The sequence below is a fragment of the Triticum aestivum genome, chromosome 7B, assembly GCF_018294505.1.
Source record: "Triticum aestivum cultivar Chinese Spring chromosome 7B, IWGSC CS RefSeq v2.1, whole genome shotgun sequence".
In the NCBI taxonomy this organism is placed as follows: Eukaryota; Viridiplantae; Streptophyta; class Magnoliopsida; order Poales; family Poaceae; genus Triticum; species Triticum aestivum.
The window spans coordinates 244,694,817-244,713,827 of record NC_057813.1 but is presented as its reverse complement, the minus strand read 5'-3'; positions in this window follow the sequence as shown (position 1 = coordinate 244,713,827).

Sequence of the window (19,011 nt, the reverse complement as noted above, 5' to 3'; positions counted from 1 at the left end):
CTTGTTCTCCTATAAACCTTGCGCTTGGCATCTCCAAAATATTAACCTTGCGATTGGCTCTTCGCCTCTTCGGGAAGTTGAGCAATAATGGTACTGCAGTGTATATCGTTCTGGCTATATGAGACCGAATGAATTGCTACACGTCCACCACGTGGGCAAGGGTCGAGGGGCGAGGGGGAGCGCGTACTACTACGTCTGTTTAAGGGGGTGTTTGTTTCCAGCAACTTTTTAGTGTAGGGACTAGAAAAAGTCCCTCTTGGAGACTTTTTAACCAAACAGGAGGGACTACTAGGGACTAAAAGTTGCTTTTTGGGACTAAATGAAGAAGACTCTCAAGGAGAGTCTTTTTGGGGACTTTTTTGGACTTTTCCAACAATGCGCCTCCCTGCACCCATTGCCCCGCCGCCCCATGGTGTTGTTTGGTTGTTATTTTTCTGTATACAAGGTGTAACATGGTCATCCAATAACCTCTAGGGAGGGACTAGGGACTTTTTAGTCCCTGAAAACAAACAGAGAGGGACTTTTTAAGGAGTAGGGACTTTTTAGTTGGGACTAGAAAAAGTCCTAGGACTTATGAACCAACAGGGCCTCAATATGGACTACATGCGGAGCAAAATGAGTGAATATACACTCTAAAATAAGTCTATATACAACAGTGTTTGGAGTAGTACTAGTAGTTCATATTGAAATCTACTAAAGGACATATATATTCCAAACAATATGATAATCTCTCTAACCAAGGTAGTAGGGACGAGGAGTAAACGAAGGGAGTAGTAAATTTTCTCCTCGTCCCGCGAGCCATCGCGCGCGTGGGCGAGGGAGCCGGCGTAAGGCGTACAGTACTACGACTAGTAAGCAAGCTTCACCTCATCCTGCGAGCCACCGCGCCCTTGGGCGGGGGAGACGGCGTACTAATCAGGCTTCTCCTCATTCTGTGAGTTGACGGGACACATCAAAAGTACTCTAGTGTATAGAGCCTTGCCTCTAAGGTAGGCCCCACATGGTTTGCCTCTTTTTTAACATAACACATCAAGTCACAATTTGTTTATTCACCCGTGGTAGATGATCCTCCCTACATCAAGTGGACAACCAGTACACGTGTCAAATTACCACGTGGGCTGCCTTTTCGTACAGAAATGAGCTCCACCATGTACCCACTCAGGTGTGGTTGGGAAAGAGATGGGAGTACATGCGCCGTGCGTGCACCTCTTCTCTTCGTGCACGTCCCCCACCTACGTGGGTGTGTGTGAGAGAGATACAAACCTAGACAGATGGCGTGTGCGTTCATGAGTGTTTTTTGTTTTGGGGGGGGGGTAATTTCGTGAATGTATTTGTGGGAATATGTGTCGATGACATCTCAAACAAAATTTTGCATGCAATGTGTGTGAAATGGAGGCCTATCCATATCATATATGGAGGGTTGGGCGATCCATGAGAAGAGAGGGAGGGGTCATAGATATCGATAGAGTCGAAGAGAGGATCAAGTGGGTGGGTGCCAGATCAATGAAGAGAGCCATCGAAATTGTGTGTGTGTGCATGTCAAAGATATAGGGCGACTGATCTACCGGAACATCAGAGGGCACAAGTCAAGTTTGTTTGTGGCAGGGAGACATGACTAGAGCGCTCGATGTATCGGTGTGTGGGGGGGGGGGAGGGGGTGGGGGAGGGGTAGGCAGAGGCCTAAATATAGAGGTAGAACGACTCGTATATGTGTTGAGAAGGAGAGACCCAGCTATGTCTTGAGGGAGATCGGTCGACATCCATGCATAACTGAAGGACGGGAAATAGGATGGGACAGAGAGAGCGAGCGAGAGAGAGAGAGAGAGAGGAGAGGGAGGGAGGGAGAGGGGTAACGTGCGGGATGGATAATGGAGTTGCTTCTCGAAGATGGTGGGAGAGTCCTACTAGACAAACTGGGAGTAGAACCGCAATATTATCAATAAGAGTGGGGATGTGTTTCTGTGTGTGCCTGTGCATGATAGATCTGTCGGGATGCATCCATGGATGATGAAGGGGAACCATGTGTTTGGTAAGCAAACCTAACTAGATTGGTAGATCAATTGTTGTTTATCGGAGGAAGGGAGAGGCATAACTAATGAGGTAGATAGATCGACACGTGGGAAAAAACAAGTTATAAGGACCTAGCTAGCTATATGTATAGTGGGAGATCGGTTGGTGTACGTCCATTTGTTAGAGGCAAATAAGGCCCAGCGAGACGGATAGACAGAGAGAATGGAGCTAGGAAGTGGTGCAAGAGGCCCAGCTACTAGCTAGATAGGGGGAGGATTGTGCGGTTGTGAGATCGATGAAAAGAGGGGCGAGAGTTTACGCGTGTGTGGGACCGTATGAGAGATATGAGGCAAGGACACATAAAGGAGGAGATTGAAGGTGCATGTGTATGTTGTAGGCAGACATCGCTGGAGAGGTTTATCGATCGGTGTGTGTCGGAAAGGAGTTGTGGAGACTGTGGGAGAATGACCTAAAGAAAAAAATGAATGTGCGCGATGGATATAATGCTGAGGGAGGGGGAGGGCGAGGAGGGCGTGTGCATGCACGAGAGAAAGTTAGTGGTAGCTACAAAGGTTAGAGGATTGTGTGGGTGTAAGAGACTAACAAAGATCATAATTTGATATGAAAGTGGATTCATATATTTGAATAGGAGATCATAGTGTTATAAACATATGCATGCATGAATATAGCGGTGATACGCGTGTTGTGGTTTTGCACATGTTATACCATAATGTGATAATGCATGGCGTTTGCAACTCACAGCTAAATGTCGAACAATCTAAACCATACTATACATCGAACAATCTCACATTTTATTTGAATTTGTGATAATGTGTGGCGTTTGCAGCTTACAACTAAATATCGAACAATCTAAAGAATACTATATATATCGGACATTCTCACATTTTATTTGAATTTGTGGTAATGTGTGGTGTTTGCAACTCACATCTAAATACTTGTAGGCGTAGGGGGCGGGGCACCATACATAATGTGATAAACACATTATACATATGAGACATGGTTTAGATTATGAAGATCTATCTAGAGCTTGAAATGTACTGTGATTTGAAATCAACATAAAGTGGATCCAAAAAATCGAGTTCGAGTTCATATAGTACACATGGTTCATATGTAACTCGAGACTAATCATGTGGTGTGCTGTGAAGATAATACACAAATGATGGTTTAACTTGACAATAATGATGATTGTAGATCTTATTAAAATAGAGAAACGAACAAATGCTTTGACTTCACAACAACCATTATTGTAGATCTTATTCAAATAGAGAAACGAATTCAAATTTAGTTCATATTGAAGCGGTAGTATATACGTTTGGAATGCACTAAAGCGTTCATTTGAGTAGTAGGTTGCATGCATTATACATGTAGCGAAATATTTTAATTGAACATAACATGAATTCAAAGTTTTGAATGGCATTTGTAGTGCAAATTGATTTGGTACAATACACATTAGGCTTGTCCGGAAATTTCAACCCGCGCCTTGTTAGCCCTAAATATTTAAGATATATCTTTGTCTTGCTCTGCTCCGACAACACCCTCCATCTCAACCAACGCATTGCTATTCCAAAATTACAACACGCGCGAAAACTCCCACCTCCTGTGAAATCCCAACACGCAAAATGCCCGTGATACCCCTGAACCAAAAGAACCGCCTCAAATAGGTGGGGGTACTTTCCTAACTTACCCCACATTTCTAACAAGTGCGTCCCTAAGCCATGGTTCCCCACTCCCATCCCATCCGCCCACCCATTCGTACACTGAGGCCGCGAAAACCTGCGAACCCCCACACCCTCCTCCACCGGCCACCCAGCCGGAGCCTCTTCCTCGACGACATCGTCCACAGCAACACCTCGACGTCCCTCATACACCGTATCGGATGAGGATCCATCGCCGATCTGGTCGACCCGCGGGTTCAGCCACCCCGTCCTCCACCTCCAAGGAGCTGCCCCGACGTATCCCTCGTCTTTCGCGCCACCTCCATTCCCACACCAACGTCTTCACCTGCACCACCCGAAGAGCATCATCATCACCATTTCCTCGGATGAAGTTGCGGCTTGATCGGCGCCACCAAAGAGGTTGTACACTAATCGCCGCATTTTCTTCTTGATTCGATCTCATAGTGCTGCCCGCGCTCGGTCCCGAGCCGACACGGCGCAGATCCATCCACGGTGGCTTCGCCGACCACTTCCTCCACGGCATCGCTCCCTCGGTGGCGATGTCCACATCAGTAGGAGCTGCTGCCGCTTTAGCTCTCGCTCGCGCTGCTGCTCTGCTCTTGCTCTCGGTCCCCTGCCTGGTCTGCTCTTGCTATTGCTCTTGCTCGCGCTACTGCTCTTGCTCTTGCTCTTGCTTGCGATGCTACTCCGATTTAGCTACACTTCAGTTGACTGAATCAACTTTTGGGTCAGTCAATTTCAGGGGGTGGGGGGCTCGCTGGAGTTAAGGAAGAACCAGCCGCAGCGGGGAGGGGGCTCCCCGGAGAGGTGCCCCACTATCTATCTTAGGGTTCAGGGTGGGGGCAATGGTCGCCGGTGGTGCTGGGGCGGTGGCGTGGGGATCGCCAGAGAAAAAGCTCGACCCGGGGGGGCCCAGAGGGATGGCCGGGGCGGTGGCAGACCAGCGGTGGGGAGTGTTTTCAGGGCGGGCGGGGTGGCGCACCGCCGGCCGCAGGCGGCAGGGGCGGCTGTTTGGCCGGTGGGGACTGGCAGCTCAGGGGGGTGGAGGTTGAAGATGAACTGCAGGCCCTTGATTTCGTATCCAACGGCGGCAAAATGGACTGACCAGAGATGAAAAAGTCGGTCGACTGGCATGTAGCCTCACCTCTAGTGCATTCTGTTTCGACAGTAAAATTCAGTTTCGACAGTTAAGTTCAGTTTTGACAGTTAAATTCAGTTTCGACAATTAAGTTCAGAGATGAGCGGCTGATGTATTTTACATCTAGCACTTTGTTGTTATGTATTTTACGTCATCTATTGGAGATGCTATTAGAATACCACTTAGGTTAATGTTGTCTTTCTTGTCCTGCTTTAGCCTCGGTGTCGTACAACTCACCGGAGCTGCTCCAACGACGAAACCCTCCATCACAGCGGAGCAGTACCTCGGGCTCCATCTCAAGACGCCTAAGATCTTCTTCCCCTCGTCCGATAGCCAAGTCAGCCGGAGCATCCTCACCGGCCAACCCAATCACGCTGAGATCGACATGGCTTCGCCAAAGAGGTTGTACACTTGTTGCATCTTTTTTTACTACATGTTATATATATTGTCCACTGAGCACACGTAGTGACGTGAAATACGATTATTTTATCCTACTATATATATGACAAGCAGTGAGGTACCAGGAAACTTAGCTATCCGTGCTGGACTCTCTTGAACGACATCATTATTTATCTCTGCGCGTTTGAGCTGTGCATTTGTCGATGGGCCTGGGAGTTGAGCTAGTAGGGCAGTGGCCTGGGTCCAAAGTAATAGAAGTAGCACAAAAACATTTTTTTAGTGTAGGTTTTTCCTTGCCCAAGCCTGCCTACTAGAATCGCCAGTGCTTGAAAGGAAAAGTGAATGAAAAACATAGGAATTCGGAAGTTTCCTATGGTACTACAATTAATGAATCTTGTTCAAAGCAATGGAGCAAAGGAAAACTGTAGGATTTGTTCCTTTAGTGTCTCCTTGAAAGAAAAACCGTAGGAATTTTAATTTCCACTTGTCCTCCTTTTCAAATTCCTATTCATGAAGCACAAGACTAAGAGATAGTAGCATAATAGCATTATAACCGTACATTTTCTTGTGGTTTGACTTAATCTCACCATGCTTCTTTGCATCCTGTGATCTTCCAATTCTTGTGAATCAAACACCCAGATTGGCAGAAATCCTGTGTTTTTAAATTCTCTGTTTTGCACGTGCATTCCTATCCTATTCCTGTCTATTTCCTATCCCTGCATTGTTGGAATCCTCCAATTCAAACAAGCCCTTACAGAATTACTTCTCTTACAGATAGTGTCAAAGAAAACCTTGCGTGGTTTGTCCCGCTCCTGCTGCACCGTCGTCCACCCCAGCTCAGCTGCTCCAACGACAGAAGGGTCCAGCACAGCAGGGATCCGGCCTCCAGACTGTCTTTCGCCGCCTCAGATCTTCTTCCCCGCCGCGGCAGCCATGAAAACTGCATTACCATCATCAACCGAGCAGATGACCTCGAGGACTACACGGGTCCGCAAGAGAGGTCGCACTCTTTCGTGTCTGCTTACGTTATGCATCGCTTAATATTACATGCTACTTTATCGTCCTGTTCACCGATTAGACTCTGAGTCAGCTCCAAACTAATGGTCAAACTTGAGTTTTTAAATGGTTGTGGGGTACATATCGGGGCCGCAATCAATAGTATCTATCTACTATCTGGTTAATCTCCGGTGTCTACTATGAGTTTCATGTTGGGTGGGAAACAAACAGTAAAGAAGCCATTATCTGTATTTTTTAACTGAAGCCATTATCTGCCTGCTATTATTGGTTTTGGGTCTATCCACAGGTTGCTACCATCACTCTGGATTTCTGCATGCACTCCTTACATAATCTCACTATGTTTTATTCCTATGCATGACAGTTATTGTAAACAATGGAACTGAACATGTAGAGCAAAAGAGACGAGCCTTGCGTGGCAATAAAATTTCATGCAGACGTCGCTCCATGGTAGGCGCAAAGGCAGCCCCCCTCCACCCATTTCGGATTGTAATCGAGAGGAAGATATCTGTTCTGAGGGGGATTCAGAAGGAGAAGACCACTCCTATTTACCCCCTGAGGTCTTCGCTCTAACTTGGCATGCTGATGTTGGTTATATCATGCATATGGTGCCTTGCATTGCTTACTTTATACATCAAATATGTCATCTGCTTAGTTTAGACATCCTTTGTGCGAATGCCATCTGTTTAGTTTATTCATCGTTTATGTGAATTATGCAACGCCATCTTGTTTAGCCAGGCATCATATATGTGAATTTTGCAATGCCATCCTGCTTAGCCAGTCATCTTATATGTAAATTATATCAGGCCATCCTTTTTTTCGTTACGTATTACATTTGTCAACAATGTTAGTACATTCAACTGCTCTTCGTGTGCATCAGCCATTTGACACGGTGATGGAAAATTCTGGAGTGAAAACAAGGTCTTCAGAGCAGACTATGCTATCTGACGAAGCGCATATCTCGCTGGTTACGGATAGCTCCTCAGAGGAGGATTCAGAGACAGATGACCAGTCCTATCCCCCCCCCCCGCGGTGTATGCTCTAGCTTGGCAGGGTTATGTTGCTCATATCGTGCGTATGGTGTCTTGCATTGCTATGTCATTTGATTAGTTTAGACATGCTTTGTGTGAATGCCACCTGTTCAGTGTCTAATTACCATATATGTGAATTATGCATTGCCATCTTGTTGCAAGACATTATATATGTGAATTATGCAATGCTATCTTGTTGCAAAGGCATTATATATGTGAATTATGCAATGCCATGTTGTTTAGCCAATCATCATGTATGTGAATTATATCATGCTATCATTTTTTTTGTATTACGTGTTCCATTTGTCGACAACGTTTGTATATTCAACTACTCTTCCTGTGCATCAGCCATTTGAAGCGGTGATGGAAGTATCTGGAGTGAAAACAAGGTATTCAGAGCAGACAATGCTACCTGCTGAAGCAGACATCTTGCTGGTTACAGAGAGCTCCTCAGAGGAGGATTCAGAGACTGATGACCAGTCCTATTTCCCCCCTGAGGTCTATGCTCAAACTTGGCAGGGTTATATTACCCATGTCATGCATGTTGTCTTGCATTGCTTAGTTTTTACATCATATATGGATTGCCATCTGCTTACTTGCTTACTATATAAATCATATATTTGAATTATATCATGCCATCATGTTTACATAGTACATACACATCATCTATCTGAATTATGGCATGGCAACCCATTTAATAAAGACATCATATAGTTATATCATCTCATCCTGTTTAGTGTTTACAGTCATCATATTTTGAATTATGGCATTCTATCCGTGAATGTATGTGAATTATGGCATGACAACCTATTTAATAAACACATTATATAGTTATATCATGTCATCCTGTTTACATAGTCATCATATTTTGAACTATGTCTTTCCATCTTTTTTAGTTAGCCATCATAATGTGAAATTGTGTCATGCTATCCTGTTTAGTTAGCCATCATATATGTGAAATTGTGTCATGCTATCCTGTTTGGTTAGACAACATAAATGTGAATTATTTCATGCCCTCTTTTATTCCCCACTATCCATTGCACCTGTCTATCATAGAATGGTTGTACTTTCAATTACTTTTCTTGTTTATCAGTCCTTTGAATTGGAGAGGGTGATGGCAGTATCTAAGGGAGTAACAACACGGTCTTCAAAAAAGATAGTGCTACCAGTTGATGCAGATAGAACCACGGTTGTACTTGCCCAAGAACCAGCTCCACCACACATAACCCAGACTCTCACAGATTACCCCTACCTAGTTGGACAGAGAACCAGCTACACCCCTTCTAACCCCAACCTCGGCAGATAGTAACCCAGTTCCGATTGACACAACACCGTCTCCACCATAGAGCACCCACACACGAGCAGTTAGTAAGGGAACTGCAGTGCCCAAAGCACGAGGACCACCACTCCGAATCCCAACTCAATGCTTAAAGGAGAAGAAGATTTGTTCTCAGTTCAGGTTCTGTAGCTATGGTTCATACTCCTTTGCTCTTGCATTACTGTATTTACTCATACCAACTATATCCAAATTTGAAGGATTGAATTGAAACTCCAATGGTGCAACAGGTATGTTTTAAACCTGTTTCTTTAACTGGTTTGCTGTTGTAACCTACTCTATGTTGATTTCAGTTTCAATGGAATAGACAGTTATGTTCTCATGTCATGCGCATTACAAGTGTTGTTATTGCTCTATAGTTTCTCACACTTATATTCTGTCTATTCTGCTTTGTCTTGAACAAATATTATTTGAACTGTGTCTCTATCTTGATTTGGCAACAAAAACTAGAATGATATAGACCGTAAAGTGACCATGGTACATAGATATATGTTTGTTTCATGCTGTTATCCTGTCCACTTTACTACTGAACTCATTTACCAAAATGAGTTTCATATACAACATGGTAAACCTGTGATGTCCCTGCCTGTTTCTCTTTTAGAATGCGGACAAAATATTGGAGAACAATACCCCGTTATGCAATGGTAAAGGAAGTAATACAGATAAGGTTCAAGATAGTGAGACATCCCTGTTGGTCTCCAAGAAAGCTGATAAAAACAATCTTGACGACGGTGAGAGAACCCAAAAGTCTTGTCTTGATGTAGTGTTCGAGTTACTGGCCACTACTGCTGGCACAAGCTCTTCGAACTCACTGCCTGAATCAGTTTGTCTTCTTGAGTCTCAACTTCAAGTTGAAAGATATCGATCAGATGTGTTGCGACAGGAAGCTAAAGGACTAAGGAAGTCCCTGCACAATTCAGATGCATACTTTCTGGTGCAACAGCAAGCGCTGGAGGATTTAAGCGCCAAACAAGAGAAAGTTAATAAGCTTGCTAAGCATATTGCCAGCATTATGGGTACCCAGGATATTGTTTCTTGGGATCTTCTGAAGTGGTTTCAGTTCTGGACTTGTTTTGCTGTGGCGTTTATTTGTGCTGATCGCCAACTTTGACAACCAGTGTATATGCTATGCTGCATTGTTCCCTATATTTGCATTGGTGGCGAACTTTGATGCCCAGTGGATGTAATATGTGTAATAGCCGTGATAGCATAGTGTAAGTTGCTTGCTTATTTATTTTCTTGTTGTCTTGTTTATTTGTTGAGTGCAGTTCTTTTTCCGCAGTTTGCTAGTGGCCGCTGTCGGTGTCAAAACTAGCGGATCTCGCCTAGGGGGTCCTGAACTGTGCGTCTAAGGGTAATGGTAACAGGAGGCGGGGGACACAATGTTTACCCAGGTTCGGGCCCTCTCTATGGAGGTAATACCTACTTCCTGCTTGATTGATCTTGATGATATAAGTATTACAAGAGTTGATCTACCACGATATCCTAGAGGTTAAACCCTAGAAGCTAGCCTATGATTATGATTGTTCTTGTCCTATGGACTAAACCCTCCGGTTTATATAGACACCGGAGGGGGCTAGGGTTACACAGAGTCGGTTACAGAGAAGGAAATCTACATATCCGAACTGCCAAGCTTGCCTTCCACACAAAGGAGAGTCGCACCCGTACACGGGACAAAGTCTTCAGTCTTGTATCTTCATAGTTCAATAGTCCGGCTGTCCGAGGACCCCCTAATCCAGGACTCCCTCAGTAGCCGCTGAACCAGGCTTCAATGGCGACGAGTCCGGCATGCAGATTGTCTTCGGCATTGCAAGGCCGGTTACCTCTCCGAATACTCCAAAGAAGATTTGGAACACAAGAATTGTGTCCGGCTCTGCAAAACAAATTCCACATACCACCGTAGAGAGCACAGTATTCCACCAATCTGATCTGCTGACAACTTTCACCTGGCGTGAAATCACGCCGCGGCCCGAACATTATTCGAACCATTTTTCTCATCCTGCTACTGCATACCTTGCGAGGCGGTTTCATAGGCACGTCTTGTCGAAGCAGAGATCATGTCCCCTTATCACGGGATACTCCTCAATACGGGTGTGGGTAACCCAACCACGCCATCAACACGGCGCTTGGGGAATAAGCGAGTTTCCAGGGCAAGTGGGGAGGCGCATGGTTTCTACCGCCTTTATAAAGAGGTAAGGATTCCCCTTTTTCACCCACGCCTTCTTCTTCCTCCGCTCATCCATTCTCGAGCTCCAACGCCAAAGTTTTCACCTTCTCTGCAAAGCCATTCCAAGCATGTTCGGAGCGGGAGGCAAGTGGATAGCCTCCTCCGTTACGGAGGGAGACATCCCGAAGCTTTGGGAGGCCGGATATCTGCCTGCGAACATCGCGCATCAGCTTCCGGCCGAATGGCAGATCGTCCCTACCCCAAAACCCCAGGAAAGGGTTGTATTCCTTTCTCACTTTGTTCGCGGACTGGGATTCCCCCTCCACCTGTTCGTACGCGGACTTATGTTCTACTATGGGCTGGAGTTCCATGACCTGGCCCCCAACTTCATCCTCAACATCTTGGCGTTCATCGTCGTGTGCGAGGCCTTCCTCCGCATCACGCCCCACTTTGGCCTATGGCTGAAGACCTTCAACGTGAAGCCAAAGGTGGTGAGCGGCCAGCAAGCGGAGTGCCGGGGCGGCATGGTGGGCAAGATGCCCAATGTCACATGGCCTGAAGGCTCCTATGTGGAGACCGTGAAGGGGTGGCAATCGGCGTGGTTCTACATCACCGAGCCACGCGACACCAACTGGGTGGTGACCCCCGAATTTCTATCCGACATCCCTATGCGGCTCACCTCCTGGAAAGAGAAGGGCTTATCCTGGGTGGAGCTAACCAGACTCCAGACCTGCGTCCAAAACATGATAGGCAAGAAAATCAAGCTTGTCCATGTGGTCCAGGTCATGCTCATCCGCCGGACCCTTCCGTGTCGAAGACGGGCCTACAATCTATGGGAGTTCGACCCGGCCTAACACCAGATGCTGCATGAGCTCTTAGGCATGATGCACGAAGACGTCTGGAAGGTGCTCTTCAAGGCCAACAATGTCCTTCCTCCCATATCCGAAGATCGCGGACTCAGCGCAAAACGCCAAGCCCATCCGGTGAGTTTTTATATTTTGCAAGATGTGCCTTTTACCAGCACATCCGCGGGAGGAAACTAAGTCTACATGCTGATTTTATCAGGACTAGATATCGATAGCGGAGCGGATTGACTATTCGTCTCCGCTACCTGAAGATCAAGCATCGCCTCTCCTAACGAAGATGCTATTTCTGACGCCCTATGAGGTACCGAAGAAGAAGGCCAAGAAGAAGGCCGTGGGGACTAGGAAAGGTCTCCGGTGCAAGGTGGCATCGGACGTGACATCCGAAGACACCAAGACATACTCCTCCAATGAACACGAGGAGGAGGAAGAGGAAATCCCCCCCCCCAATCGGGGGGGGGGGGTGGGGGGAGAAGAAGAGGAAGGCCGCCCTGTCTGGGGAGGCCGAGGTGTCCAAGAAGTGTAAAACCTTCCTTTCGGACCATTCAACCACAGCCACCTACAGCGGCGAGGAGTGGGAGCCCAGGGACAAGCCCCTGGCTAAGTCGTAAGTATCCGGACACTATAATACCTTCGGTTTGTTTGGCTTTATTGCTTCTTCTCATGCTGAACATGTGTATGCAGTCCGGCCAAATCCCACATTGATGTATCCTCTTCAGAGGGGTCTCTGGGCCCGTCGGCGATCAACATCGATTCACTCCCGACGGCCTCCTCCCCCAGGCCTGCGGACGCTACCGAGGTGTTGTCTTAGAGGATATCGGACCAAGGGGAGACAGTTCTGGAGACACCCCCTGGCGAAATCCCAGTTGCCGGGCACATGGGGGGGAAGACCCCCATGGACTCCGATAACAGGGGCCGCAACAAGTTTGGCCCCCAGCCGTATACAGCTCCAGAACCCTCAGTGGTTCCGAATTCAGGCAGGCAGCCTCTCTCTAAGGGCGGCGAGCTGCCTGTACCGATGACCTCTGTCCATCCAGAGGCATTGGACAACTTCCTGGAAGCGCTTCGCGGCGCTTCCATTGATGAAGAACACCGTACCATTATGAGTACGGTGATTGAGAAGGTCCGGTCCACCAAAAGCGGATTGACCGAAGCTTGCGCCAGCCTCCTAACAGGCTTTGTGGTAAGTAATAAAATTGTAAGAAAATATCACAGTATAGACAGTATCCCCTGATGCTCTGTTTGGTGTTCGGAAAGAAAGGCCGAACAGAGGATCAAATAACATCCGCAGGAGTCTAACAGAAGATGTCTATGTGAATAAGTAGGCGTCGCTGCTAGCCACTGTCGCTCGTACTACGGAGGTCTCCAGACTGAAGCAGGACCTAGAGTGGACCGAGGGAGACCTCGTCCTCGTGAAGAGGCAGCTCGAGGAAAAAAAGGTACACAATACCCCGTCTGTATATTTATAAAGGAAAAATGGTTTCTGCTAATAGAAGCGTCATGAACTTTAATAGGGGTCACGACCAAAGTGGTGGCCCTTAAGAAGGCGGTGACCAAGGCCGAAGACAAAGCGGCCAAGGAACGCGCCGAGCGCGAGAAGCAAGAGGCTCGTGTCAACGAGGTCCAGCAAGAGCTCCAGGATTTTGTCCAGAAATACGAGTCCTTGGAGCGTGACTCTAAGACTCAAGAGTCCGAGCTTGCTAAGGCCCTCCAGAGCACGCAAGATGCCAAAGCCAAAGCCCAAAAGTCCCTCCAGGAGATTCAGGCGGTCAAGAAGACTGCGGCGGGTAAGGCATTCATTATGCAAAGCAAGCATGTGAAGGAGACTTTCCTTTTACTTACCCGAATTTGGAGCTCTCCAGGAGCATTCGCAGATCTACCGCATAGAATATCAGATGCCATAGAGTTCTACCTAGCCGAAGAAGGGAGCTCGTCGGAGAAGTTGTTCTGGTCTCAGTATCTTGGGATAGAACATCCGATGCCCTTGAGCGACCAGCTTAAGCAACTGGCCATGAAGGACCTTATAGTCCGGCTGTGGCCTGCCGAGCCTTTGCCCAGCAGCTACTTCGGCCTTGTGAAGTGGCTTGTGAATGCCCGCCCGCAGATTGAAGTCATAAAGTGGTCAGTTTGCATTGAAGTTGCGCGCATGGCCTTCGCCCGCGCGGAAGTGCACTGGGCGAAGATGGATGCCGAGAAGCTGATGACGGGGGGGGGGGGCACCGAAGGGCAAGGAGGACCGCCATCCGAAAAAGTATTATGACAGTGTCCTGAAGGGCTCCCGCCTTGTGGCGGAGCAATGTGCTAAGGATGTAATCTTTGAGTGAATGTACTCATTTTATCCTTTATATGAAAACAAGTTCATTTGCGTAATATAACGCTTGTTGACTTAAAATTGTACCTTCTCTGCGGCCGCTTACAAAATCTGAGAGTTGGCCTGTCGTCGGCTTCTGCCCCCATGTAACTAGTACAGGGGTGCTCGGGATATATCTAAAAACACTTTATCCAAATATGTGGTCCTTTAAGGAGGTGTTAGTGCAATGAACAAGGCAATCGGACTATACAGCTTTATCACCCTCACTTACCCATAGAAGTTCTATAATTTTAAATTTTGGCGTAGCCCCTGGTATTTGGAAGGCCGAACTTGGGGCGCTATACACGCCTAAATTGGACAAAGACTAATTCCTCGCCCAAAGCGGAAAAAATCTTTAAGGATTTGAAACCTCTCGAACAGTGACCAGCTCTCACCGCATCATGACAGTCAGTTTTCGGCTTTCTCTACTGAGGTGCTCGTCCGGAAGAACCGGGACACAATCGTAGTAGTTCTCCCTGTGCCACCTTAGCCGATATAGCGGAACGTAAGGCAGCAAAACATGGGAGACGGGCAACCCAATTATTGACCCAAGACATGATTCGGAGCTGATGCATATAATGTTGTAAGTTCGGGGTGCCACATTGTTGAAAGTGTTCGGACTTTTCTTGCCGTGTTATCGGGTACACTGAAGCCCCTGGCGAACTGAACGTACCAAAATGTACGGGTGCGATTTGTAGTAAATAAACAGTCAACGAAAAAGAAAAAGAAATGTAATAATAAGCTGATGCTATACATTGTTTTCCATTGTTTACTTGAATGATACGTCAAGGCGCATGTATACAAGTGGTGCAATAAGCAAAATAGGACTATTTGACATGTCCTAACCAAGAGTGAGCTGCGTGTGGGAATGTAAAACATGTATAGCGATCATTATTAGAGACCACTTGGGGATTCCCTCGTGCATCAAAGCTCCTTGCCTCCTTGGTGTTTCCGTCCCGTGATGGATCCGTTAATCAGGTTATCAGAAGAGTCTCAAGAAGATAGGGACCTGAAAGAAAGAAAAGGGGGAGGGTATATGGGTCCTGGGGCGGTTGAGCCGCGTTATGGACCGCATTGTAGTTGTGCCTCCACCAATGCCCATGGTATTTTAAGTGCATAATTATGTACGCGTGGCGCAAATTTCACCGCTTGACTGGGACTAGGATGGAGGCCGAATTGCTAGGCGAGCTCTGGACGTGTCGGATGATCCTGTTGCAGAGTACCTCAGACTCGCTTGACGATGTCCGGGAGCTTTATTGCCGAATTGGAGGTCTGCCTAAGGAGGCTGCTCTGTACTTCTGCTGCGAGGGCCGCAGTGTGCTCCTCTGTACGGAGGGAGTGCTCTGTGTTTCCATTGACTGTTATAACCCAGCGAGGTCCTGGCATCTTGACCTTGAGGTAGGCATAATTTGGCACCACATTGAATCTGGCAAATGCGGTTCGTCCGAGCAGTGCATGATAGCCACTATGGAAGGGAACGTATCAAAGATTAACTCCTCGCTTCGAAAGTTGTCTGGAGATCCGAAGAGTACTTCTAGTGTGATTAAGCCCGTGCAACAGGCCTCTACACCTGGTATTACACCTTTAAAGGTGGTTTTGGTGGGTTTGATCCTTGAGAGATCGATGCCCATTTTGCACATTGTATCCTGATAGAGCAGGTTCAGTCTGCTGCCACCGTCCATGAGGACTCGTGTGAGGTGGAATCCGTCAATGATAGGGTCAAGGACCAATGCGACCGAACCGCCATGACGGATACTGGTCGGATGGTCCCTGCGATCAAAGATGATCGGACAAGAAGACCATGGGTTGAACTTTTGGGCAACTGGCTCCATCGCGTAGACGTCCCTTAGTGCGCGCTTCCGCTCACGCTTGGGAATATGGGTGGCATATATCATATTTACCGTTTTTACTTGGGGAGGAAATTTCTTCTGTCCTCCTGTGTTCGGCGGCCGGGCCACCTCGTCGTCATCACTGTGCGGCCCCTTTTCCTTGTTTTCGGCATTTAACTTGCCGACTTGTCTAAATGCCCAACATTCTCTGTTGGTGTGGTTGTCTGGTTTATCGGGGGTGCCGTGGATTTGACATGAGCGATCGAGTATGCGGTCCAGACTAGACGAGCCCAGATTGTTTCTTTTAAATGGCTTCTTCCGCTGACCGGACTTGGAGCCACTGAATCCGGCATCGACGGTCGTGTCTTCAGCGTTATCGCCATTATTGCGACGCTTGTGTTTGTTCCGCCGAGGCTTTCCATTGCTATCTCTGGCGTCCGAAGAGCCAGGATTTCCTGATGTGCTATTGCTACGAGCCAACCAGTTGTTCTCGCCCGCACAAAAGCGGGTCATGAGTGTCGAGAGGGCTGCCATGGATTTCAGCTTCTCTTGGCCGAGGTGTCGGGCATGCCACTCGTCACAGATGTTGTGCTTAAAGGCCGCTAGGGCTTCCGCATTTGGACAGTCGACAATTTGGTTCTATTTAGTTAGGAACCGAGTCCAGAATTTTCTGGCTGACTCTCTGGGCTGTTGGGTTATGTGTCTTAAGTCATCAGTGTCCGGCGGTCGCACATATGTGCCCTGGAAGTTGTCAAGGAACGCGTCTTCCAGGTTCTCCCAACTGTCAACGGAGTTTGCCGGCAGACTATTCAGCCAATGCCGAGCCGGTCCCTTGAGCTTTAGTGGGAGATATTTGATGGCATGTAGATCATCGCCGCGGGCCATGTGAATGTGGAGAAGGAAATCTTCAATCCATACCGCAGGTTCTGTTGTCCCATCATATGGTTCGATGTTCACGGGTTTAAACCCTTCTGGGAACTCATGCTCCATTACTTCGTCAGTGAAGCATAGGGGGTGTGGCGCGCCTCTATGCCAGGCTACGTCGCGACGCAACTCAAATGAGTCAGGTCTGTTGTATTCGGCCTAGCTGGATTTGTATTTAGTATATCCGGCGTGGCGGTCATCGTCGCGCGTTGGGGCGCGCCCCCGTGATCCGTAGATCGATCTTGACTGTCCTGCTTTGTTTTCCAATTCGTCTCACAGGTCTTGCTTGTAGCCCCGGGCCTTCTTGTTTTTGTTTGTTTGGCAAAAGGGCGCGGGCTGGTATTCGGGATGATGTGCCACTTTGTCTCGGCCACGGGGTGGCCGGTCACCCGCATCTTGCGCTGGTAGTATAGGCTCTAGTGCCTCATCCTCGAATTGAGGTAACAACCTACGCCTCGGGTAACTTTTAGTTGGGCGCTCGAGTCCGTATTCCTCGGCTGCCAGGACCTCAGTCCATCTATCAGTTAGCAGATCTTGATCAGCTTGAAGCTGCTGCTATTTTTTCTTTAGGCTTTTTGCAGTGGCTATAAGCCGGTGCTTGAAGCGCTCTTGCTCGACGGGGTCCTTAGGCATGATAAATTCTTCGTCGCCGAGGCTCACCTCGTCTTCGGAGAGGGGCATGTAATTGTCATCCTCCGAGTCTCCGTCCATTGCCTGTTCATCGGGGCTAGCTTGCCCATCCTCTTGTTCGCCTTTCTCGAAGCTTGCCTGGGCGGGATTGTTTTCGTCTTCGGCATCATATGGAGTGCAATTGTCTCTTGTGCCGGTATCGCTAACTTTCCTATGGCGGGGCTTAGAGTGGCGCCGCTGATGCCGGCGCTTAGATTGCTTCTCAAGGGGATTATCCTCCGTTGCCTCATCGCCATTGTTTTCTTTGGGTGTGTCCACCATATATATATCATATGATGAGGTAGTAGTCCAGCGCCCTATGGGCGGTGGTTCCTGTTCTTCTCCGGCATCATCGCCCATACCGTCAATGTCTTCGGAGTCGAAATCAAGCATGTCGGTTAAGTCATCGACAGTGGCTATTAAGTGGGTGGTGGGTGGGTAACGAATTTCTTCGTCGTCCGCTTCCCACTCGAGCCGGACATAGTTTGGCCAAGAGTCTCCTGACAGGGAGAGAGATTTTAATGAGTTTTGCACGTCGCCCAAGGGCGAGTGCTAAAAGATATCCGCGGAGCTAAACTCCATGATCGGTGCCCATTCAGGTTTGGTGGGCACGAATGCACATGGTTCGGAGCCCCTGGCCGGAGACGAGTCTGAGGGTCCAAAGACACAGACCTCCTTGGAAGTGAGATCTGTGTTTGGCTCTATCGCTGCTGAGTGTGCGGCCTCTGTTGTGGGGTCCATCCACCCGTCCTCGGATGGCACGATCTGCTCAGGATTTAAAGCCATGGCAGCTGCAGGTGCGATCTCCCGAACACCGTCCGATGGCAGATCTAGGTCATGCTCATCACGACTATAGGGAGCACCTGTTATGGGCTCGAATCCGTCGAAGATCAAGTCCCCGCGGATGTCGGCAGTGTAGTTCAAGCTTCCAAACCTGACCAGATGGCCAGGGGCGTAGCTATCAATCTGCTCCAGATGGCCAAGTGAGTTGGCCCGCAGTGCGAAGCCGCCGAATACGAAGATCTGTCCGAGGAGGAAAACCTCACCCTGGATCGCATCACTGTAGACGATTGAAGGAGCCATCAAGCCTTATGGTGACGACACAGTGGAACTCTCAATGAAAGCACCAATGTCAGTGTCAAAACCAGCGAATCTGGGGTAGGGGCTCCCAAACTGTGCGTCTAATGCTAATGGTAACAAGAGGCGGGGGACACAATGTTTACCCAGGTTCGGGCCCTCTCTATGGAGGTAATACCCTACTTCCTGCTTGATTGATCTTGACGATATGATTATTACAAGAGTTGATCTACCACGAGATCGTAGAGGTTAAACCCTAGAAGCTAGCCTATGATTATGATTGTTCTTGTCCTACGGACTAAACCCTCTGATTTATATAGACACCGGAGGGGGCTAGGGTTACACAGAGTCGGTTAAAGAGAAGGAAATCTACATATCCGAACTGCCAAGCTTGCCTTCCACACAAAGGAGAGTCCCACCCATACACGGGACGAAGTCTTCAGTCTTGTATCTTCATAGTTCAACAGTCCAGCATAAGTACATAGTCCGGCTGTCCGAGGACCCCCT